Below are 26,606 nucleotides of genomic sequence, written 5' to 3'. Positions count from 1 at the left end.
TACAAATATTATTGCGAGAGCAAAAAATTTTTTCTTGCCTGTGAAGTTATCTCTAGTCTCGCTCTCACCCATTTTTCTAAAACCACAGACCACATTTTTTTTCTTTTTAAAAATTGTTTATTTATATAAAGGGAACAACTCTCGTGTATTTCATATGTGCAGTTTTACAAGCATACTGATAACTCCCACCCTTCCCTCCCTCGCTCCCTCCCTCCCTCGCTCCTTCCTCCTTCCTCCCTCAGTTTTTATGCTTAGGGGAAGTAAGTCAGTCCAAACAAGACAAATATTGACTTTTTCACTGAATTGTTGTAACTAATATGCAGAGTACAAAAATGTCATGCATATGTATGAAATTGACATTTCGAGATTTGATTATTGTTTGTAGCCCTTGTCTATACTCCTGAGGAACAGTGGTTCTTCTACTTACTACTTATTAAATTCCTTATTTAGCAGAGGGTTAATTTTGTGCTTATAAAGAAAATTAAGGATATACCATTGTAAAAATTAAAAAAAAAGAGTAGATCACATTCACACATTGTTAGTCTTTTCCTCACCCCAGAATCCTAAAATATCTTGTTTGGCAATATAGTCTCTGGTATATCAGCTCTCTCAGAAATTCTCTTTCTAATAGCTTACTATCCTGGAGCTGGATTGAATCTTTCATCCATTTCTGGTCAACATCCCCCTCTGCTTTGATTTTGCTTAGAAGTTGTAGATAAATAGAACTCTAGGCTGATTTATGACAATTATTTTATGGAAGATAAGCTTGATCGAGGACAATCTTTCTGAAAAACACGTCAAAGTATGGAAGAAAATACTCAAGAAAAAATGCTTGAAAGACTGGAAGTAGTAAAAATTGAAGGGTAATACTACTACACAGAAGAAAGCACCCCAAAACCTGAATAATATATGCAATGCCCATGTTCCTTTTTAAAAAGTTGGGGCTTTAATCATAGCACTACAAACACTCTAGATCCTATAATTCTTTCTTATGGGGAGAAGGTGTAGTCCTGTGAATTACAAGCATATCTGAGTTCATACTTAGACTCTATCCTCCAGATCCAAGAAGAATTTTGGATCAAAATACCCCCAGATAGGAACTTCTGCTATGGAGGCACCTGATGATCCCCAAGAATCATCTGAACATCTTGGAAGAACTTTTGGCAGCTCCTAGATGTGGGATACAAATTTTGCTATGCAGGGCACTGAAAATAAAGTGCTACCACAAAACAGTACAGGTTAGCAAGAAACAGAATTACTAAGACCTGACTTTCAGTCATATCAATCCATCACTGAATTAGAATCATCTACCCCAGCTCAAACTACCTGGTAGAGCCAAAGGTTAGTACTTCCTGAAAGAAAGTAGTATCAGTCAAAACCTCAAACTATGTCAACATATACATATCAGCACATAAATAAATGATTAAACATAGAGGAATAAACTACATACAGAATCATAACAACCCTGTGGAGGATACAAAGTTACTTCTAAGAGAATGAAAATGTAAGTTTTTTGGTGTCAAAAGTACTTTGAAATGCATGCATAGTTTTTTCATAATATACATTTTTCATGAACTTTTAGAAAATCATTCACATGCATGGATTTCACAAATTTTTGCACCAACAAGATAAATCTGCTAATTCCATTGCCCATGAATTGTTGAAGTGCTCCCATATTAGTCATCTCTGGCTACATAACCAAACATCATATAGTTGATGGCTCAAACAACAGAAATTTATTTTTCACAGTTCTGAATCAGAAAAGTCGAATCAAGTGCTCGTATATTTGTTTCCTGGTGAGAGCTCTCCTCCTGCATTGCAGCTGGTTGACTTCTCATGAGGCCCTCACAAGGCCTTTACCAAGTGTGTACAGATAGAAAGAAAGCGCTGTCTCTCTTCTCCTTTTCTTATAAATACAATGACCCAGTAACATAGGCCCCAGCCCCATGACTTAATCCACTGCTAGTCAGTTACTAAGTTCCTCTCCAAACACCATTTCATTGATGATTAGGGCTCCAACTTCAGAATTTGGGGGGTGATATAAATTCGTCCTCTAACATAGGACTTAACAGATATATGGACATAAATTATATGGTTGATATGTCAAAAAACTCAGAAGGACTACATAAGTGATTTTAATGTAACGTTCTTACCTTATCTAGGAAATATAAATGTGTTAATTTATATTAAATACCTTATTTAGTCTGTGGAATGACCATTAAATAGTAACAATGCTTTACTAGCAAGTTAGAACATGCAAATGGAAAAATGAAACAATCAAAAAGAAGACAACTAAAGGAATGTAAATATATATTTTAAAAATAGAACCAATGACAAATAAACATTAGGATGAGAGATTCATTTTTAAATATCAGCACAGACATTAAATATGAGCTAATTTTACTTACTACTCATTTATTTAAAAAATTTATCAAGTGCTTTTTATGTGACAGTTACTCTGGATGATTGTCTATGACCAATGGGTATGAATTTTCTATGCGTAGCTGTGCTGTAAGTATTGCAACAAAGTTATTACAATCCCCTAACATAAGTTTTCACAGGTAAGCATGATTTCCTGTGCACTTAGACTATGCATAGATTTATCAATATTTTAAACAATATAAATAATATAAACATGCTTTATATAACCTGGTGTGAAGTGCTACCATTTCCATCTCAGGTTGCATCTTTCTCCTTCTGTGCCTGCCTCAGTTTCCAAATGCCCTTTATTCTCTCAAATTAATCTATCCATAGCCATTGACCTTTCAATTCTGCTTTACCATAAAATCTCTATTTCTTCTTCCTCTATAAGTTATTAAATATCCTTACATCAAATAATAGATACCAATGTTTATAGGATCTGTTTCAGACCAATTAAATCAAAATCTTTAGGGCCAGGGCTGAAGAATTCATATTTTTAAAACTTACCAACAAAGAGGTAGTCAACGGAGCATTCTATGATGCTGGAAATCTGCATTTTCAACTGGGTGATTACTACAAAATTCAATGCCTTTGCAAATACCTACTAAGCCGTACACTCAGGGGACTATGTATTTTTCCTAAGCTACCGTTGAATAAATTTTTAAAAATCAAAATCTCTCCAGATACTTCTTAGGCATAGCTATGTTTGAAAACCATGAAAATGAAGAGGAATATAGGAACATGGGCAAAAATATTTCTGGTAAACGTGTCTAAGAAGGGAACTGAACTAAAGTTTATAGAACACATTCTATAGTATGGAATTAGGAGACTTGAGGAATGACTACGACTAAATATGGTTTTATGAAGGAGGAAGAAATACGTTGGTTAATTAAGAAGAATAGAAACACAGATGGGTATAGGAGGCCAGGTATGGAAACTAGAATTGGCATTCAGAGCTTTGGGCAGATGTGGAATAACTTTAGTTTCCATCAAATTGCAAGGATCACAAAATTACTAAAATAAACTTGCCCTGAAGATATTTGGAGAGCTAAGAGTGACATTTTTGTGTCAGTAATTGAGTTTGAAGACACTGGGTTGAAAGTTTTCAAGTTTCAGTTGGATAATTTTCCCCAAACTATTGGTATAGCAAGAGATTGCCAGAGGTTTTTAAAACCAAACCCTGGGGTAACAAGATCAATAGTCTGGAAAAGAGCAAGATTGAACTGAAGAAACTATCAGTAGCACAAAGCAAAAGCAGAACCAGGAAATTCAGACTCAAGGAACTAAGGACAAAAATAGCTTCAGAAAAAGAAACTATGTGTGTAAAGGCATGTTGAGATACAGCCCCCTACCCACACCAAAAAAAAAGAAGACCACTGATTTATACCACAGGGATGTTGTATATAAAAGTAAGTCGCTTTCTGATACCAAAGTGGAAGAGGCCAAAATAAAAGGATTTTGAAAAGAATCATAAAAATTAGTCTACTGTATATGAAATATTTTATTAAAGAAATTAGGGATTATTTCAGGAAAGAAATAAAAAAATAACAGCAAGTGGTAAGGGCAGGAGGAACTGAAGGCCCATGGGTTCTTTTTTTAATTTTTTATTTATTTTTTTTTTTTTGACAGGCAGAGTGGACAGTGAGAGAGAGAGAGAGACAGAGAGAAAGGTCTTCCTTTGCCATTGGTTCACCCTCCAATGGCCGCCGCGGCTGGCGCACCATGCTGATCCGATGGCAGGAGCCAAGTGCTTCTCCTGGTCTCCCATGGGGTGCAGGGCCCAAGCACTTGGGCCATCCTCCACTGCACTCCCTGGCCACAGCAGAGAGCTGGCCTGGAAGAGGGGCAACCGGGACAGAATCCGGCGCCCTGACTGGGACTAGAACCCGGTGTGCCGGCGCCGCAAGGCGGAGGATTAGCCTAGTGAGCCACGGCGCCGGCCCCCATGGGTTCTTTAAAGACCACTGGAGGGACTGGCATTGTGGTGTAGTTGGTAAAGTTGCGGTCTGCGATGCCAGCTTCCCACATGGGTGCCAGTTAAAGTCCTGGCAGCTTCCCTCCCAATCCAGCTCCTTCATGATATCCTGTTAAAGACAGCAGAAGATGGTCCAAGTGTTTGAGCCCCTACACCTACCTGGGAGACCCAGTGGAAGCTCCTGGCTTCAGTTACAGCCATTTGGGGAGTGATCCAGCAGATGGAAGATACCTCTCTCTCTCTCCATCCCTGCCTTTAATAAATCAATAAATCTTAAAAAAAAAAAAGACTGCTGGAATTACATGCTAAATATATTTAGCACCTTTTATATATAATATTTATATGTATGTTAATTGCACAATGTGTTCATGAATAATTAACATGAATACTTAATAGAAAATGTTAAGCATGCATTTCTATTATTCTGTGGGTATCTCTTTTCTGCATCAAGAAGGTAAAAATTCCTTTGATCCAATCAATAATATTATCAAAGTGGTATTGCAATGTACAAAAATCCTTGTTCAGGAAAATGAATTCGAGGCAGAAATTTGGGGAAAGCTGCTCATATTTTGCGACTTAGTAGGAATCCTTTGATCTTTATAGTCCAGTCTAACATTTTCTGAGCAGTTGGTTTTATACAAACAATCCCATTGCTGGGAGTTTTGTTAAACAGCATTTGAAACTCTTGCCATATAAGAATTGCAATACTCAGTACCTAATATATGTACACACTAGCAAAAGCTGGAATTAGGATCAAGAGCTGGGGATAGAACCAAGGTAATCTGATGTCTAACCCACCTGGCAAAACAACTGTCCCGAGAATCCTGACTGAACAATTACTTCCAGGGCATCCTGGTTTTTCCCCTCTCTAGTGCTCTATGCTTCATTTTCATACTGCAGAGTTTGTGTTTCTGACATTCATTATATTTCTGTTTATTATTTTAAGAAAATATGTTTTATATATGAAATATAATGTGTACTATAATTTGGAGTTAAATAGCTTCATATATTTATGTATAAAACTGTTGTACTCCACATCATATGACTAACAGATTGATGTAATTTAGTGACTATATTTACTATTTTATAATTTTACATTTTTGTCATCAAAGTGTCACTACTACCAAAAGTCCCATATTCATATTTATTATTTGCAGTCTCCTGGGTCCCTATCCTCCATGTCTTTGTTTCTAATCAACTAATGATCATGTCTAGAATATTGAGAATGTTGAAACTGTAATTTCTGAATAAAAGGAGAGATACAAGTGTACTTCAAAAAAGTTCATGGAAATCAGAATGAAAGGATCAGTTTATTTTGTCACAAAAACTTACAGAAACCTATGCATGGTTTTTCATAATGAAGATTCCCACAACCTTATGAGGATTATATGTAAATTCAGCACATACCATCATTGAACTTCTTGCAGTAAAATACAGTTTCTAAAGCTAGATCTGAACCTGTAACTCAGTAGATGAGCTTCCAGGGAGAGTGTTCATTTATTCTAAAGAAAGTGTTACTCTGTGTATTCCAACTGTTTGTAGTTTAAGATTCTCAACATGAATATATCAAAGGAACTATCCCAAAATGGAGATTCTAGTGTACAATTTTCTTCAGCTGATCCTAGTCCTAAGATTAGAGGCAAAGTACAATTTTCTTGGGGGAAAAACAGCTAGAAGAAAGGATTCTGTATGTTTCCATCATAAAGAAATAAATGTTTGAAGAGATCCCTATGTTTACCCTGATTGGACGTTACACAATGCATACATGTATTAAAGTATCACAAGGCAGGAACTGAGGAGTGAGCATTTGGAATAGTGAGGTTAGGACGCCACCTGTGCACCCCCTGACATGGGGAGTGCCTGGGTTTGAATCTTGGTTCTGCTTCTGATTCTGTCTTGATGACAATGCACATCTTGGGATGCAGTAAGCAACAGCTCAAGGTGCCAAGTCCCTGCCACCCACATGAGAGACGTAGATTAAAATCCTCATTTCCAGCTTATCCTGGCCCCAGCTGTTTTAGGTATTTGGAGAATAAACCAGCAGATGCTAAATCAATCAATATCTCTACCATCAACATGAATATTGCCTTTCAAATCAATAATTTTTTAAAGAAATATCACATGGCGTACCACAATTATGTAGAATTTTGAGTTTTTTTTAATTTGGACACAGATTATTTCCAATATAAGTTTTCTTGATGTCCATTTAATCAAATACAAGATAATTTATAAGCAACTACTTAGAAAAGTGTTATTCAGTTTGAAGTGCTATCATCAAGTTGCTTCACAAAACATTAATAAAGTCAAATTGACTTATACTGAATGATATGAAGTGTTAGGGTAAATAGTGTATTCAGATGCTACTAAGAAAGGGCATAAGTATATTTTGTTTTACTTTGTAGAAACTATTTCCTATATGAATGTCCAACTGAACAGGCAGCATGAGTGGTCAATGTAATAGACACCACAACCCTCAGCTACATTCAACAATAGTTAATATTTTGTACTTCCTGTTTCTCTCTCTTTGGCTCACCACTCTTTTCTTCTCTTTCTCTTTGTTCTCCTCCCTACCACTCTCATGAAGGAGTGTGTGTATGTATATGTGTATACATATACACAGCTATTCTATTTATGTATCTGTTTATATGTATATGTACCCATACTTGTATAAATGCAATTTCAAAATTACCTGAATATACTGCAACAGTTTATAGCTAAGTATTACAGAGTGTATGTGATGCAAAGAAGGACTATTCTGTTAACCTTTCTAAGCAAGGATTAGTCCTTGAATTTTGTCATTTCATCCTTTAAGTCTGTTACTGTGGAGAGGCCTCCAAACTATTTTTATAACACTGAGTTTCCAGTGATACCAGGTCATGTACCTCACAGAACATGCAAAATCTATATTTATCTGACTGCTGTCTTATATTTCATTAACTGTTTTCCTTTTCTATCTTCTATATCATCATTAGAAGGGAATCTAGGTTTAGAGGCTTCACTCATTTCAGAATAAACTTTTACTGATTTAATTTTTAAATCTGCTATTGTTGAATCTTTTACTATGCATTCCTTATTACAAAGCTGATCAGCAAGTGTGATGGCATTTTTTTTCATTCATTAATATCATGATCATTGCACTTCTCTGTTTTTAAAGATAGATCTGTTAATCTATGGGGCAATGCTTCGACAACATGTAAATTTACAGTCCTTCCCCACAGAAGTGTCCACCTGATTCCTTAAGTATTCACTGAGAATCCTCAACCAAAACAGTAACTTTATTGAGGATGACAAAATAATCATTTGTTTTCTTAAGATTATTTATTTACTTGAAAAGCAGAGTTAGAGAGGAGGAGACAGGAGGAGGAAAAGGAAGAGAGAGGAGGAAGAGCAGCAGGATAGAGAGAAGAGAGAGAGGGAGAAGAAAGAACCAAAATGGCCACAACATCCGAGGCTGGGCCAGGCCGGAGCCAGGAGCTTGATACTCTATCCAAGTCTCCCACATGGGCACAGGGGCTCAAGGCTTTGGGCAATCTATTGTTGCTAGCTACACTAGCAACGTTTCCGAAGTGGAACAGCCATGACTTGAACCAGCACTCATACGTGATGCCAGCATTGTAGGCAGCAGCTTAACCCACTGTGCCACAATGCTGTCCCAGAGTGATGATGATTTTCTAAATTGGACATCTCTCTGGTATTTATTATATTTTATTATTCTGCTATAAAACACTTTCCAGGGCCGGTGTTGTTGGGTAGCTGGTAAACTGCTACCTACCATGCCAACATCCCATATGGGCCCCTGTTCCAATAAGAGTTGCTTCATTTGATCTAGTTACGTGCTGATGGTCTGGGAAAAGCAGCAGCAGATGGCCTAAGTGTCTGGGTCTCTGCCACCCACGTGGAAGACCTGGATGAAGCTCTGGGCTCATGGCTTCCACCTGGCTCAACCATGGCCATTGAGGCCATCCGGGGAGTGAGACAGCAGACGGAAAATCTCTCTCTGACATACTCTCTCTCTCCCTCCCTCCCTCCCTGTAACTGCCTTTCAAATAGATCTTTTTGTAAAATGTATGTGCCTTCCTTCATTGATGATGAATTATAGCCATTCTTCCACAAGCACATTAAATGCTTAACTTTCCATTTAATTACCAGTTTTTAAGAGTAATACCCAGTGTAATATCTACTTCCATGATGGCAAATATATTGTTTGCATTTTTTCAAGGTTATAGTACACACATACACACACACCTACACACATCCCTCCACACACACACACACACACACACACACACCTCTAACTAGCCAATAGTTGGCCGAATAAATTGGTAGGTGCCTATTACAATCAACTGCATTACAGTCTTCTTCATACTTCAATTCTCCTAAAATTGAAGAGTACAAGCCTCTTTAAGGTCACTGGTATAATTTAGACAGCCCTGTAGGCTTCGTCTTTCACTTTTCTCACACCAGATGCAGAACCATGAGTTTCTACAAGGAGCTTTTTGCCGTTTAGTGGAGAATGGTATTTAAACTCTATTATACTTTGGTTTATTCTGGACTAACCATTCAGCCTCATGGCTAAGATTCCTGAATCCACACTGGAAGGAATACCTGGATTCATTCCAAGCTCTGGCTCCTGACTCCAGCTCCCTGCAATGTGGAACCCAGGTGTCAGTAGTGATAGCTCAATAACGGGGTTTCTACCTACCACAAGAAGACCTGGGTTGGGTTCCTCATCTTGGCTCTGGCTCTAGCCCTGCCCAGGCACTTTTGAACATCTGAGGAGTGAACCAATAACAAGAACGTTCCCTCTCTTTCTCTCTCCTCTCAAGACAAAACAAAAATACAAACAACAGTATGCTCTTTCTAAATAATCTCCCTTCTTGTTGGAATTTTCACTGAATAAAACCATATGCTTTTTTTGAGATAATATATTTCAATTACATTATAGTCAAAAGCTAAAACTCCATTAAATAAAGCATTCAACAAGTATGCTAGACCCTAACTCAGTGAGAATATAGGCATGGGCTAAAAACAATAATCAAATGAAAAGATGCAAGTAAAACAGTTATACTATGACTAATAAAATCATCGGATCAATTTTAGGATTTCTCAGCACTTTTTATGTCATGAGCATAAACACTATTACACATATTGTAGGAAGGAATTTTGCTAAAAAATCTGGTTTGGGTTATCAATGTGACACAAAGTTTGGATTAACTGTTTCAGTGTATTCAGCTATAGATTTAATTTCTTATCAAACTATTTAAGTCTGTAAATGTTCACTTGGTTCTATAACATAACTTACTTTTGATGCCATACCACATTTATCAAGCCCTTACCAAGAAAAAATGTTTTTATAATTAGTTTTTTATAGTATTTTTGAAATTAAAATAACACCTGAAAATGTGTAGCTGCGTATGTGTATGTAGGTATCTGTGCATGTGTGTGTGTGTGTGTGTGTATTCCTAATTTCTTAAGCAGAAAGTGTTATGCATCCATATACACACGTATCAATGTAATGACATATGTAGCACTGTAAATTAAAATGAACAATTCAGAGTTTAAAGTTATCAACAATATAAGAAAATTAGATGACAGGAGAAATTTCTCATTTTTAATCTACATAACACCTTTTTGTCCCTTGAATACACAAGGAGAGCACTTAAAATTTAAGAAAAAGTAACCTAATAGTAACAGGGAACTTCAACACCCCACTTTCATCAATGGACAGATCAACTAGACAGAAATTCAACAAAGAAATAATGGAGTTAATTGACACTATGGACCAAATGGACCTAACTGATAATATCTACAGAACTTTTCACCCTACTGTTGCAGAATGCACTTTAGTCTCACCACTGTGTGGGACTTTCTCTGGGCTAGAGCATATGCTAGGCTATAAAATAAATCTCAGCAAATTAAAAAAATCAAAATCAAACCATTCATTTTAACTGACCACAATGGAATGAAACTGGAAATCAACAATTCAAGAATCTCTACATCATATGCAAACAAATGGAGAATGAACAACATGTTCCTGAATGAACAATGAGTCATAGAAGAAATCAAGAGAAATCAAAAATTTCTGGAAATGAATGAAGATAATAATAATCAAATCAAAACTTATAGGATACAGTTAAAGCAGTATTGATGCCTAAATAAAAAAGTGGAAAATTACCAAATAAATGAGTCATCAATGCATCTCAAGGACCTAGAAAACTAACAACAACCAAACCTGAAATTAAAACAAAAGAATTAAATTAGAGAATAAACAAAACTGAAATAAAAAATACAAAAGATCAGCAAAGTTTTTTTGAAAGAAATAAACAAAATTGATACAACATTGGCCTAACTAACCAAAAAAAGAGGAAGATGACCCAATTCAATAAAATCAGAGATAAAAAATATAACAAGAAATATCACAGAAATAAAAAGAATCATCAAGAATTACAACAAAGAGCTATATGGCAACACATTGGGACACCTAGAAGAAATAGAATCTTGGACATGTACAATCTACCAAAATTGATTCATGAAGACACAGAAAACTTAAATAGACCAAGAATCAAGACAGAAACTGAATAAGCAATAAAGACCATCCACAAGTCCAGGATTGGATGGCTTCAATGCTGAATTCTAACACTTAAAGAAACACTAATTCCAATTCTTCTCAAGCTATTCAAAACAATTGGAAGGGATAGAATTCTCTCAAATTCCTTCTATAGCCTGTGTCACCTGAAGTCCTAAGCTAGATACAAGAGAGAAAGAGAACTATAGACAACTATCTCAGATGAACATAGAATGTGAGAATCCTCAACAAAATATTAGCTAATTGAACCCAGCAACACAATCAGAAAGATCATATACCCAGACCAAGTGGGCTTTAACCCTAGTATGCAGGGATGGTTCAATATACACCAATAAATCAATGTGATATATCACATTAACAAATTGAAGAACAAAAACTATATGATTGGGACCAGCACTGCGGCATAGTGGATAAAGCCACTACCTGCCGTGCCGGCATCCTATATGGGCACCAGTTCCAGTCCCAGCTGTTCCACTTCCAACCCAGCTCTCTGCTATGGCCTGGGAAAGCAGTGAAGATGGCCCAAATCCTTGGGCCCCTGCACCCTCATGGGATACCAGGAGGAAGCTCCTAGCTCCTAGCTTCAGATCAGCGTAGTTTCAGCCAATGAGGCCAACTGGGGAGTGAACCAGTAAATGGAAGACCTCTCTTTCTCTCTGCTTCTCTTTCTCTGTGTAACTCTTTAAAATAAATATTAAAAAAAAAAAAAACTTGTTGAAATGGACACTATGAGAAACAGTGACTTGATCAGCTCTTGTCCTGACGGTTGAAGTACAATGTAATACTTTATCCATTTTAGTATTTTTTTTTCTAGTACCATTGGTTGAACTCTGTAATTAACACACGATTATTCTTAGGTGTTTAAATTTTAACTGAAAAGTGATCCCTGTTAGGAATTTGGAAAACATTATGCTGCGTGAAATAAGCCAATCCCAAAAGGACAAATACCACTTGTTCTCCTTGATAGGTGACAACTAACTGAGCACCAAAAAGGAAACCTGTTAAAGTGAAATGAACACTATGAGAAATGGTGACTTGATCAGCCCTCACCCTGACTGTTGATGAGCAACTTAATATGTTATCCCTCTTAGTATTTTTTGTTTGTTCTGCTTAATAACTTTGGTTGAATACTGTAATCAATACACAAGTCTTCTTAAGTGCTGAAACTTAACTGAAAAGTGATCACTGTTAAATATAAGAGTGGCAATAAGAGAGGGAAGAGATGTGCAATTCTGGACATGCTCAAGCTGACTTACCTCAAACGGTAGAGTTAGAAACATACCAGGGGATTCCAATTCAATCCCATCAAGGTGGCATGTACCAATGCCATCTCACTAGTCCCAGTGATCAATTTCTGTTCACAATTGATCAGAATGATAGGACTAAGAACCAAAGGGATCACATAAACAAGAATAGTGTCTGCAAATACTAGCTGATAGAATAAAAAAGGGAGAGAATGATCCAACATGGGAAGTGAGATACACAGCAGACCCATAGAATGGCAAATGTCTTAAACAGCACTCTGGCCTCATAATCAGCCCTTAATGCATGCGGATCCAGCTGAAAAGCCCATGAGAGTATTTCAGGCATGGAAAGCCAAGACATTCTGGAGAAAAAAAAAAAAAAAAAAAAAAAAACCTAAATGAAAGATCTCCGCAAGTGAGATCCCAATGGAAAGAACGGGTCATCAAAGAAGGAGGTACCTTTCTCTGAAGGGAGGAGAGAACTTCCACTTTGACCATGGCCTTGTCTAAAAATTATCAGAGTCAGTGAACTCAGGGGGCTTCCATAGCCTTGGCAGCTCATGACAAGAGCCTAGGGTGATTACTGCTGCCATAAACAAGAGTGTCAATTTGTTAAGTCAACAACAGGAGTCACTGTGCAATTACTCCTCATGTAGGATCTTTGTCCTTAGTGTGCTGTACATTGAGATTTAATGCTATAACTAGTACTCAAACAGTATTTTTCACTTTATGTTTCTGTGTGGGAGCAAACTGTTGAAATCTTTACTTAATGTATGCTAAACTGATCTGTATATAAAGAGAATCGAAAATGAATCTTGATGTGAATGGAGGGGGAGGGGGAGTGGGAAAGGGGAGGGTTGCGGGTGGGAGGGACGTTATGGGGGAAGCCATTGTAATCCATAAGCTGTACTTTGGAAATTTATATTCATTAAATAATAGTTTAAAAAAAGAATAAAAAGGAAAAAAAAGAAAAAAACTACGATTACCTCAATTAATGCAGAGAAAGCATTTGTTAAATACAAAATCCTTTCATTATGAAAACCTTAAGCACATTAAGTACAGAAAGAACATTCCTGAAAACAATCAAGACAATTTAGGAGAAATCGACAGCTAGCATCCTATTGAATGGGAAAAACCTAGAAGTGTTCCCCCTAAGATCTGAAACCAGACAAGGATGCCCACTCTCACCATTGCTATTTAATATATTCCTGGAAATTTTAGCCAGAGCCATTAAGCAACAAAAGGAAATGAGAGGGATACAAATTGGAAAGGAGGAAGTCAAACTATCCCTATTTGCAGATGGCATGATTCTTTATATAGGGAATCCAAAGGACTCCACTGAGAGACTATGAGAAATCATAAAAGCTTTTGGTAAAGTGGTAGGATATAAAATCAACACACAAAAATCAAAAATCAATGGCCTTTGTATACACAGACAATTCCAGGGCTGAGAAAGAACTTTTAAAATCAATCACATTCAAAATAGCTACAAAAAGAATAACTTGGAATAAATTTAACCAAGGATGTCAAAAATCTCTATGATGAAAATTATAAAGCATTTACAAAAGAAAAAGAAGACATTAAAAATTTTAAAAAACCTTCCATGATTATGGATTTGAAGAATAACATCAAAATGTCTACACTACCAATAGCAATTTACAGATTCAGTGTGATCCCAATCAAAACACCAATGACATTCATTGCAGATCTAGAAAAAATGGTGCTAAAATTCAAATGGAAATACAGGAGACCCCAAATAGCTAAAACTTTCTTATACAACAAAAAGAAAAGTCAGAGGCATCACTATACCTGATTTCAAGACATACGATAGTGCAGTTATCAAAACAGCCTGGTACCAGCAGAAACAGACATGTAGACCAATGGAACAGAAGAGAAACTAGAAATCTATCCTCGCATTTACAACCAACTTATCTTTGACAAAGAAGCTAAAACCAATCCCTGAAGCAAGGAGAGTCTCTTCAACAACTTGTGCTGGGAAAACTGCATCTCCACATGCCTACGTATGAAACTAGATGCCTGTCTTTCCCCTTACACAAAAACCCACTCAAAATTGATCAAAGACCTAAATCTATGACCTGAAACCATCAAATCACTAGAGAACATTGGGTAAACTCTGCAAAATATTTGCGTAGACAAAGAATTTTGCATAGACAAAGATCTAGAAGCACTGGCAATCAAAGCCAAAGTTGACAAATGAGACTACATCAAGCTGAGAAGCCTCTTCATTGTGAAACACTCAGCAAAGTGAAGAGACAACCGACAGAATGGGAGAAAATATTTGTAAACTATACAACTGATAAAGGATTAATATCCAGAATCTATAAAGAGCTCAAAATTCAACAACAAAAACTACAATCCAATTAAGAAATGGGCATAGCACTTGAACAGACATTTTTCAAGAGAGGAAATTCAAATGGCCAACAGACACTTGAAAAAATGTTCAGGAGCGCTAGGCATCAGTGAGTTCAAATCAAAACCACTCTAAGATTTCACCTCACTCCAGTTAGAATGGCTCTCATACAGAAATCAACAAATAACAAGGCAATGACGTGGGGAATTCCATTTTGTTGGGAAGATAAACTGTGTAGCCAGTGTGGAAGACAGTGTGGAGTAACCTCAGAAATCTGAATATAGACCTACCATATGATCCAGCCATCCCATTCATGGGAAATTACCCAAACCAAAAGAAAACAGTACATAAAAGAGTTATCTGTACCCGAATGTTCACTGTAGCATAATTCACAATAGCTAAGATATGGAATCAAGCCAGATGTCCATCAACTGTTGATGGGATAAAGAAATTATGCTATATATACACTACGGAGTACTACTCAGTTGTTAAAAATGGCTTTTGCAAAAAAAAAAAAAATGAACACAAGTGGAAACCATTGTACTTAATGAAATAAACCACTCCCCAAAAGACTGATACCCTATGATTTCCTTTATCCATGGTAACTGATGGGGTATCCAAAATGTAATGTATTGAAGTGAAGTGGATATTTTGAGATTTGACAATTGTTTACAGCCCTTACCCTTCATACTATTTGTTGAACTCTTTTAAGTGTAGGGTTAACTTTACCATCACCATGTAAACTGAAAGTAGATCTTCAAAAAAATAAACAATAGGAATGGGAGAGGGAGGAGGAAGGAGGATTGCAGTGTAAGAAGGAGGGATTGGAGGGTGGGAAGCATCACTATGATCCTAAAGCTGTATATATGAAGTACACGACACCTGTATAACTTAACAATATTTAAAAAAAGAAAAAAATTACATAACAGAAACAAAAAAAATGCAAATACTAAAAAGAAATATCTCAAGAAAAAAGCAAAGACTATCATCAAATGTTTGGAAATTGACAAAATGTGGGAAAAATTACAAAGAGAATACAGCGAATCCTTTTGGAAAGTATCTTCATTATATTCATTATGTATCTATTATGCCATTATGCATCTAATATCTTTGTAAATTGACATGGCAATTGGATATAATTTTCTTGACATGATTAGTTCTAAAGTACCATAAGTGAATCAAGGATCTGGAAATGAAAAATAATCAGCTTTTTTCTCCTCCAGGGAGCTAGCCATTTAAATATTTCTTGTATTTTGAATTCATACTGTAAATAGAATCCTCATGATCATTAAAATTTTTCAAGCAATTATTGCCTAAAATTCACTAGAAGCATTTTTAATAATGTGTATATAAACAATAGATTTTCTAAGTTTTATCATCTATATATCTATTCATATTAAATTATTCAACATATCTAATATTACACTGACCACACAATTATGGGCTTATTAAATGATTAATCCAGCATAATTTTCAGAACAAAGTAATGAATACACTCTTTTTCAATTTAAAAATAAAACTACATTGTCATTGTGCTCAACTTAGTATCATGAGAATAAAGTGCATTTGCAATGACATTATTTTGCTAGTCTAATTTTTTCTTATGGAACTAATTCATACAGAAAAGTATTGTGCAATTAATACTTACATATTTAAGTAGAAATAGCTGTTTAATCATATGGGAGTTAATGGGCTATTTGTAAAGCTCTTTGACATAAACAAGTGCAGAAAATGAGCAAAATGGCATAAATTTAAAATGACCAAATGTTAAAGGCTCTTAATAGAAACAAAAGTATCAAACTTTTCTTACGAAATTAAGCAGAGGAGGGGCCGGTGCTATGGTGCACTAGGTTAATCCTCCGCCTACAGTTCTGGCATCCCATATGGGCGCCGGTTCTAGTCCCAGTTGCTCCTCTTCCAGTCCAGCTCTCTGCTGTGGCCTGGAAAAGCAGTGGAGGATGGCCCAAGTGTGTGGGCCCCTGCACCGACATGGGAGACCAGGAGGAAGCATCTGGCTCCTGGCTTCGGATCGGCACAGCACGCTGGTTGTAGCAGCCATCTTGGGGGTGAACCAATGGAAGGAAGACCTTTCTCTCTGTCTCTTTCTCTCACACTGACTGTAACTCTGCCTGTCAAATAAACTTTTTAAAAAATCTTTAAAAGAAGAAATTAAGCAGAGGAATGGTTTCTGATGCAGACATTAATAACCTATCTTACTTTTTTTAAAATATTAACCCCACCTTTTTTCAAATCAGAAAGATACATGAACATATTCATCTCCCCAGTTTCTGCACACTTCCTGTGCCCACAAGACATGGTTCTGCTCCATGACAAGTCAGCAGAAGAAATTTTACTTTTACAAGTCAAGACTGGTCTTTAATCTTTACTTGCTCACTTTCTTTCTTTGCTTCCCCTGTCCAAATGGAAAGACATCATCTGGAGTTTCAACAATCCCATTGTCCTGTTGAAGATGAAAGCTTGTTCTAAACACCAGACATAAAGAAGGTGAGAAGCCGCCTCAATGTTATATGCTTTTTGTGGTTTGTATACTGCTCCTCAGTTTCCATCTCCTACTTGAATGCATGTTCACTGATACATTTTCTAGCACTAGTGAACTTTTTAATTTTTGCCAGAATTATTCATGGAGGTAGGTCAGAAAAAGCTTCTTAATTGTGAATATTCTTTCTAAATTATTAGACATCCCCTGATGAACAGACTCACATTAGCTTCACAATAGCTATAAAAATAGCATTGAAATCAAACAAAATTAGCACAATTCTTTTTGAACTTTTATTAATAATAGATTTTATACATTCTATAGGTACAGTTCCAAGAAGATAACCACACTTCCTCCAGTCCCCAACTTTCCCCCAAGACCCCTCCCTCCTTCCATTCTTTTCATCAGTTTTTACAAAGACATAGTTTTAATCCACTGTATATTCACAGGCTTAATTCATCACCAGTCATAATATTCAACAAGTAAAAAGTAGGAATACCACAGCTCCATAGCAGTATAAACACAAGCTAAAAATAACAATCATATCCTAAAGTGGCCATTTCGCTCCTGTACATTATTTGTATTCTATATTAGCTGCCACAGATCAGAGAAAACATCATATTTATCTCTTTGAGACTAGCTTATGTCACTAAACATAATGGTTTCCAGTTGCATCCACTTTGCTGCCAGAGTCAGGACTTCATTATTTTATGGCTGTATATATACAACAACTTATTTTTCCAGTCCTCAGTTGATGGACATCTGGGTTGATTCCGTACTTCCAGTATTGTAAGCTGAGCTGTAATCAACAGGGGTTACAGATAACTTTTTATTTGACAGGCAGAGTGGACAGTGAGAGAGAGAGAGAGACAGAGAGAAAGGTCTTCCTTTTGCCGTTGGTTCACCCTCCAATGGCCGCTGCAACCAGGGTGCTGTGGCCAGCTCATCGCGCTGATCTGAAGCCAGGAGCCAGGTACTTATCCTGGTCTCCCATGCAGGTGCAGGGCCCAAGCACTTGGGCCATCCTCCACTGCACTCCCGGGCCACAGCAGAGAGCTGGACCGGAAGAGGGGCAACCGGGACAGAATCTGGCACCCCGACTGGGACTAGAACCCAGTGTGCCAGCACCCCAGGTGGAGGATTAGCCTGTTGAGCCGTGGCACCGGCCTACAGATAACTCTCATATGCTGATGTCATTTCCTTTGAGTAAATTCCCAGAGTGGGTCATATGACAGATTTTCAGATCTCTGAAGCATCTCTGTAGTGTCTTCCATAATGGTTGTATTAGTTTATTGATTTGCATATTTTGAACCATCACTGTATACAGGGATAAATCCCCCTTGATCCAGGTGAATGGTCTTTCTGATGTGTTGTTGCATTCAATTAGCCTGTATTTTGTTGAGGATTTTTACACCCATGTTCATCAGGGATATTGTTCTCTAGTATCTTTTCTTGTTTTCAAATTAAGGTGATCCTGACCTCATAGAAGGAATTTGGAGGGATTCTCTTTCTTTCAAATTTCCTGAATAGCTTGAGAAGAACTGGAATTAGTTCTCCCATTATCTGGTAGAATTGAGCAGTGAAGACATCTGGGCCTGGGCTTTTCTTTGTTGGGAGGGTCTTTAATACTGATTCAATCTCCATCTTGGATATTGGTCTGCTTAGGTTTTGTATGTCTTCATGAGTCAATTTTGATCGATTGTCTTTGTCCAGGATACTATCCATTTCTTCTAGATTTTCCAATTTGTTGGCATATAGCTCTTTGTAGTAATTTGTGATGATTCGTTTTATCTCTATGGTACCCACTGCTCTATCTCCTTTGGCATCTCTGATTTTATTGATTTAGGTTTTCTCCCTCTTCCTTTTGGTTAGTTGGGCCAATGATATACTAATTTTATTTTTCCAAAAAAAAACTTTTCATTTCACTGATCTTTTGTATTGTTTTTGTGTTTGATATTATTTATTCTCTGATTTTAACTATTTCTTTGCTCCTACTAATTTTGGGTTTGGTTGTTGTTAGTTTTCTAGGTCCTTGAAATGCACTGGTCATTTATTTGAATGAAAAGGTTGAGTATGATTAATTGGAGCGTGTGCCTTCCTTTATATGTTCTTATCTCTATAACTGAGGAAATAATACTGAAAAGGTAGAAAAAGAAGTCCTCAATGCCTGCAATCTACTAAGAAAGGATGGAGGGGAGGCGGGTTGGAGGGGTGGGGGAGACATCGTTTTTGCTGAAACTGCTCTCCTATCAAGACTGTTATGGTCAGCTGTATGTGTTATTCTCCATATTCAGAAACATCTAGAAAGAAGGTGGGAAACAGAGACCAAGAGTCAGTGATCAATATTTTATTTGGAACTCTGCTTTAAAAAAATCATCTAACAATAATACTATTTTTAGAGAGAAATTTTGAAACTGGCCCTCTTACTACATTGTTTTCTCACTCAAACATCAGCTTAATGTCCCTTGTGCTCAGAGCAATGTGATAGGAAACATTAAGAAATTAGGCCAACTTCTCATTCACGCTTTTAATAATTTGAGGTACAGATAATAATTTAATACATAAATCTTAGCCTTTATGTATAAGAGTTGTCTTAGTGTTATTTCAACTATTTAATAGCTAGTTTTGGGCTATATTTGAAATAAATAACTTCTTTATGTTTAATGAGACTCTAATACTGTGGCTGGTTGTCTTCTTTCACAAACAGAATAGGTGATGTGGACCAGGAGATGGGCGTAATCTATAGATTAATACAACATCCATGCTTTATTGACTTTTAAAATTTTATCTATAAATTATCAAGATTAAGATTTTAGAATTTCGATCAACAAACTCAGTGCAGTCTCACTCAAAATCCCAGTAAGAGGCTTTTTTCCTGTGGAGAAACTAATTATAAAAATCATGGAATGGCAAAGCAATACTGACAAATCAAATATTAGGATTCACTGTAAATATTTCTAAGACTTAATACAAAGCTATACTCATCAAAACATCCTGTTATTAGTGAAATTATGCAATTGTAGGGCAATGGAGCAACATAGGGAGGCCAAAAATATTCTGACACAATTATGGTTAACTGATTTTTGACAAAGACACAATAAGGAATATCTTTTGACAAATTTTACCTGGATAATACAACATCCAAATGAAAAAATAAAATAAAAGGCCCAGAAATTGCCTATTTTGTAGAGGATAACTAAAATAGATCATAAGCCCAATTGTGAAAATATGCAAAAATATAGAAAGTAAGAAGAAAACATAGGAGAAATCTGGAATTATCATCAGCTTGAAGGTGAGTTTTAGGTACAGCACCAAAAGCACAATGCATGAAGTTCAGGGCAGGTGGCACAGGAAGTCCCCTGATGCTAGTAAAAGAACAAAAGAAGCCATGCTTGGGAGACTGTATTCTATTCATCTGAAGTGGATTTGTATCTGCAATGCTGACACCTCAGCAAAAATGATAAGCAGGTGGCAAATCAGCAAACTTACAGATACTCCTCTACCAGTTGTCATTAGAGAAACGCAAATTAAAACAATAATAAGATTAAATTACACTTTTATTAGACTAGTTACAATTTTTAAAACTGAGACAAAGCTATACAGCAACAGGGACTCTGATTCCTTGCTGGAGATAATGTAGAATTTCAAGGCCATTATGGAAAGTGTTTCTTGCTTTCTTATAAAACTGAACATGATGTAGCAATCAGTCTGTTAGATATTTGTTTGGAAAACTTATGTTTGCACAGAATCCTTCATGTGAAAATTTTTAGCAAGGCTATTTATTTTTGTCAAAAAAAATAAGCAACCAAGATGTCTTTTGGCAGGTGAATGGAGAAATGTTGACTCACACTTGTAATTCAGTAGTATTAAGTGATAACAGGGAATGAACCACCAAATGAATGAATCTTAATTGCGTATTTCTCAGTGGAAGAAACCCATCTGAAAAGGCTGCATGTTGAGGGATTGCATTTATGTGACAGGCAAAGGAAGGACCAGGTGATGGAAGGAAACACTGCTGGTCACAAGACAACAATCTGATTGTATCAAAATGTGCAACGTAACCTCACCATAGCAGGCTGAGATCAAGGCCTCTACTTAAAGCATTTTGGAAATGAGTGAAGACTCAGACTCCAGGCAAGAGGAACTAGATAAAGAAAAAAACAAAATTCTGTGTAAGTCCTACATAAACAGACTTTGCTTGTTCTTATTGGAGTGGTCTTTGTTCATTTCCCCTGTATACATTAGGAAAATGCAAATTAACAGTATGATGAGATACTACTATATACACATTTATGTGATACAGTTCAATGGCTAACTATTCCAACCACTGATGAAATACAGTATAGTAATTCTGAACTGGATACTCTTTTTTTGGACTTGGAGAACCTTTGGGAGTATCTAGAAACATTTTAGTTATGAAAACTGGAAGCGAGGGGTGTGCTAGAAACACCTTGTGTGGGAATAGGACAGGAATCCATAGTCACGGCCCTAACAGCAAAGAATGATTCAACTCCAAATGTCAGGAATGCCACTGCTGAGATACCCTGATGCAGGACACAGGAAGCCTTAAGCCTTGCTAGGGGAGAAGGCAGAACGCTAGGCACACATTGAAAAACATGTGAGCAGTGTCCTATAAAGGTATATTTCCATGTCTCCTAAGACCCAGAAATTCTACCTCTCAGCATTTGTCCATGAAAAATGAACAAGGTGTGTTCCCAAGAAGAGATGTAGATGGATATTAACAGCAGATTTACAATAACCAATAAGCTGAAAACAAAATGGCAAATTGACAAATTCTGGTATCTATACTGTGGAATTAGCAATGAAAAGAAACAAAATATAAATACATTCACAGCATGGGGGATCACAAAAATATATCAAGTAAAAGGAAGCAACACAAAAGCCTTCACAGTATTTGATGCTATTTATAGCAAATTCTAGAAAGAGCAAACTAAAATGACAGAAGTGAGATCAACACATCCTGGGACCAGGGTCAGGAAAGTGAATCAAATATAAGGCCAAAAACATTAAAGGGTGATGGAACTATTTTGGACCTTAACTGTGATGTTAGTTAAATGCATATAATTATTAAAACTCCTCAAAAATTAGTACACATTATTTCTACTGAAATCATTTTTTTTTTTTGACAGAGTGGACAGTGAGAGAGAGAGACAGAGAGAAAGGTCTTCCTTTGCCGTTGGTTCACCCTCCAATGGCCGCCGCGGCCGGCGCGCTGCAGCCGGCGCACCGCGCTGATCCGATGGCAGGAGCCAGGAGCCAGGTGCTTTTCCTGGTCTCCCATGGGGTGCAGGGCCCAAGCACCTGGGCCATCCTCCACTGCACTCCCTGGCCACAGCAGAGAGCTGGCCTGGAAGAGGGGCAACCGGGACAGAATCCGGCGCCCCGACCGGGACTAGAACCCGGTGTGCCGGCGCCGCTAGGCGGAGGATTAGCCTAGTGAGCCGCGGCGCGGCGAAATCATTCTTTCTAAATAAAAACAAGGAGATACAAAGTATTCACTTGAGTATCACTAAGTAACTGCATTACTTGCCCACAGGGAGATCATAAAAGAAAAATTAAAACAAGAGGAGGTCACTGATGGTCTTATCTGGAGTAATGTGACAGTGCCAATGTCAAAAGTCAGATTTCACTGCACTATCAATCAGGGGAAAAAAACTAGGATACATACATGTCACATTTTGAGAAGTCTGAATTGAATGGAGAGAGATTGCACAGCATCAAAACATTTTTAAAAATATAGGACAAAAGCGAAAGGGAGTCTCCTAACACAAAAGAGATGAGAGACCCAGTAGAGATGCAAAAGAGAAAGATAAGAGGGAGGGGATTAAGTTGGCAGCTTAATCGGGGTGGGGTGGTTGTCCTTGGTCAGGATAAGTGCTGCTCCTTCATCTAGACTAGGGAAAAGAGCAAATTACAACATGCATGGCTCTATGTACATTTGTGGAGAAGGCAGGAAGCTTGGAGAGATGGTGCCTTTCTTGATTTTCACAGGAAAGCAGGGCAATCTGTGAGGCAGAAGGGTGTCCAAGGAGAGAGCTGAAACTTTGTAATAAGAAGCCGGGAAATGACAGCTGTTAAACACACACACACACACAAAAGGCTTGAGGAACAATGCTGGTGGTCTAGACATTTTAGTCCATGAATTGATAGTAATTCACATTAATAAAGTAGGCTGATATCATTAGACAGCATATTCCTACAGTTTTAGAGACAAACATCTAAATTTTAGCATTGGTCTATTGGAGTCTTGTTGTGAAGAGGGGAGATACAAAAGAATTGAGGATGTTGGTAAGAAATTGTTTCAGATGACTGACTGTGAGATCCAGGACAACCAGAGAGTTCACCAAAGAATAATTCATTTTCTTCAGGCTGTCTATCTACCTCTTACTAATACAACCCTGCTTCTGTAAAATTCATATACAACACACACACACCCCTAAGCTAAGGTAGTTTCCAAGGATATATCATCCTAAGAATATGCTAAAGGAGGTAATTTTGCAGAAAAAAATACAACAAATTTATTTTTAGAAGCCTATTAATAATTTGTTGTTTTAGCTTTCTTGTATGTTAATCACCTGTCATAAATCAGAAATGGAGTGCTTAAGATCTTATAACACATTCTTAGTCTGATTTCAATGAAAACTCTAAGACTTTGGGAATGATAGATCGCTTAGAATGGTCTCCTGATTAATGATAAATCCATGATTCCATCACTGTAATTTAACAGTTAACATAATTTTCATAATAATTCTTTTATGTTTGACATGTAAATATCTGCTAGAGGGGCTGGTATCCTAGCACAGTGGGTTAAGATGCTACCTAGAATCCTGGCATCCCATATTGGAACACAGGTTCAAATCTCAACCACTGCATTTCCAACCCAGCTCCTTACTAACACACCTAGGAAAGCAACTGAAAATGGCCCACATTGTACTTAGGTCCATGAAAGCCATGTAAGAGACCAAGATAGAGCTCTGGGCAAAACTATAACATTTTGGGGAGTGAACTATCAGATGGAAGGTATCTCTTCCTCCCTCTCTTGCTTATCTGTCATTTTACCTTTCAATAAATAATAAATCGTGAGGCAGTGTTGTGGCAAAGCAGGTTAAGCTGCCACCAACAATGCTAAATTCCATATCAGAGAATTTTTTCAAGTCTGGGCTACACTGCTTTCCATCCAGCTCTCGGCTTATGTGCCTGGGAAATCAGTGGAGGATGGCAGAAGTACTTCGATGCCTGCACCCACATGGGAGACCCAGATGTAGTTCCTAGTTGCTTAGGTCTGGGCCAGCCCCAACCATCATGCCATTTGGGAAGTGAACCAGCAGAATGAAGATCTCTCTGTTTCTCTGCCTCTCTCTGTGTAGTTCTACCTTTCAAAAACAATAATATAATAAAAATCTTTAAAACTCTACTATAATTAAAATATTCCCATAAAGTCCTTATAGCATTATTTCTGTTCAACATCTTGTTTATAATAATAAAATAAAAATTTTATTTGGAAATCGTCAAACCTTATGCTGTTGCACACAACAGTTAATAATCTAAGTACACAAGAAGTTATGAACATCAAGCTCATAGTTTTTATTTTCATATACAGAATCAAATACATACTAACAATAACTGGAACTTAAATATATGTCAAGCCAAGTTTTCTTTGTTTCACATACCTGCAAATTATGACTCACTTATTTTTAATTATAAAAAGAGGTTTGAAAATAGTGGTTTAGACTACATGTATTTTATATTAGAAATACTAATATATTAAAACCTTGGTAAGAATAAGTTATGATTTTGAAATTTTCACGTAAGTCAAAGAAAACCTCAAAAGATAGATTTCACCTTTCCATTTTCACCTCTCAGCATTATGCCCAGGCTACGCACAGTTCGTTCTTCAGTTGCAGGACTAAGCTCATAAACAAGTGTGTGTGTATGTGTCTGCTTTTACATGCACATGCCTCATTCATACAAAAAAGGGCCAGTGAAGGTAGTGATGATTTGGAATGCACAGTTTAGAAAGCTGGGCATCAGCCTCTAGAGGAGCCTTTGTTGTGATGTGCTTCCTTTCAAATATGTTGCGATCCATAATACTGAAACTTTCCAAGTAAAGCCCAAGGTCATTTACAAGAGTATATTGATTATTTTAGAAAATAAGTAGTTAAAAAAAATCCTACACATCTATACAAGCTAGGTTAAGCACCACTTTTGAAAGCAAGGAGAATAGCCTTCGTCTAGACTATAAAAGCTAAGTTTAGATAAAGAACCCAGCAATAAAGCTGAGAGACAGAAGGGATAAAAAGGACAGGGCATTATTCATGCTTATCACTCCTCAGGTCCATGCAGTTCAATGACACACTCAAAAGGATGTACTGATAAAGGATTTGCCCATAGTTTGACACTGTGTGCAGTGGCTCCGTAAACCTCTTGTGGAACAAAGAGAGCTAAGACACTCTGAAGTCTGAATGGATGAGTGACAGCTGTGAACCAAGTGGCAGCCTTTCCCTTGGGCTTTTGTCCTGTATATTTATCTATTTACAGTGCTAGTGCTAATAGCAAACCCGTAACCAAAATCAACGCTTCTTTCCCAGAAATTTATAACATGATACAGCAAAGCTTACTAACTGCTCAGGAAAATCTTATTATTTTGCACCTTATTTCAGTTCATAATTTTGCTAAATCTTGCAAAACCACATCATTGAACACTATGTTTATAGCAAAGATGAAAATATGCCAGAACATATGGAATATGTAGATATATTTAGTCTACCAAATCAAATGTTTAAAATTTTAAAGGCAATAAAATTCAGCTTAATATCAGATCCTCGTTTTGAATATGTACGTCCTGATAGAAATGTAAAAAAAAAAGCTAAAAATTGAATCAGTGTTTTACTTATTTGGTTTACTTCACCATCAGCTTATTTACAAGCCATGTATCACAGAATAAAAGTTCTGAAAATATACCAAATGGTTTTGGTTTCTGTGTTTTTACGAAGATGTAAGAACATTCTGTTTTTCACAAAAAGAAGAACGATCCTATTTTACTTACTTTATATAATCTGGGAAACATTAAAGTTATAAATCTTCTATGATAAAAAATAACTATCATTCGCATCATGATTTGTTCATCTTTTCCTACAGAATCACAGCTGAAACCTTTCATGATTTGTATTCCAAGATGCTTGCATTTATACTTCCACGAGTATGACTCAAGAACTTATGAGACAATGACCAGGTACAAATATTAAATTTTCCACTGAAAATTGTTATTAGGCCATCTAAAAAATGGCAGGATTGAAGAAGCTATGGTACTTTTTAAATCATGTTTAAATTCAAAAGTAGAGATGACGCAGGTCAGACATTGATGTACAAAGAGTATAGATGTTTGGTGCAGTGGTTAATTTGCCACTTGAGATGCCCACATCCCATATAGGAGTCCCCGGGTTGAAGCTCCAGCTCTGCTCCTGACCAGCTTCCTGGTAATGCACACCACA

Source organism: Oryctolagus cuniculus, chromosome 16, assembly GCF_964237555.1.
Source record: "Oryctolagus cuniculus chromosome 16, mOryCun1.1, whole genome shotgun sequence".
Taxonomy (NCBI): domain Eukaryota; kingdom Metazoa; phylum Chordata; class Mammalia; order Lagomorpha; family Leporidae; genus Oryctolagus; species Oryctolagus cuniculus.
Note: the sequence above shows the minus strand (reverse complement) of the source record.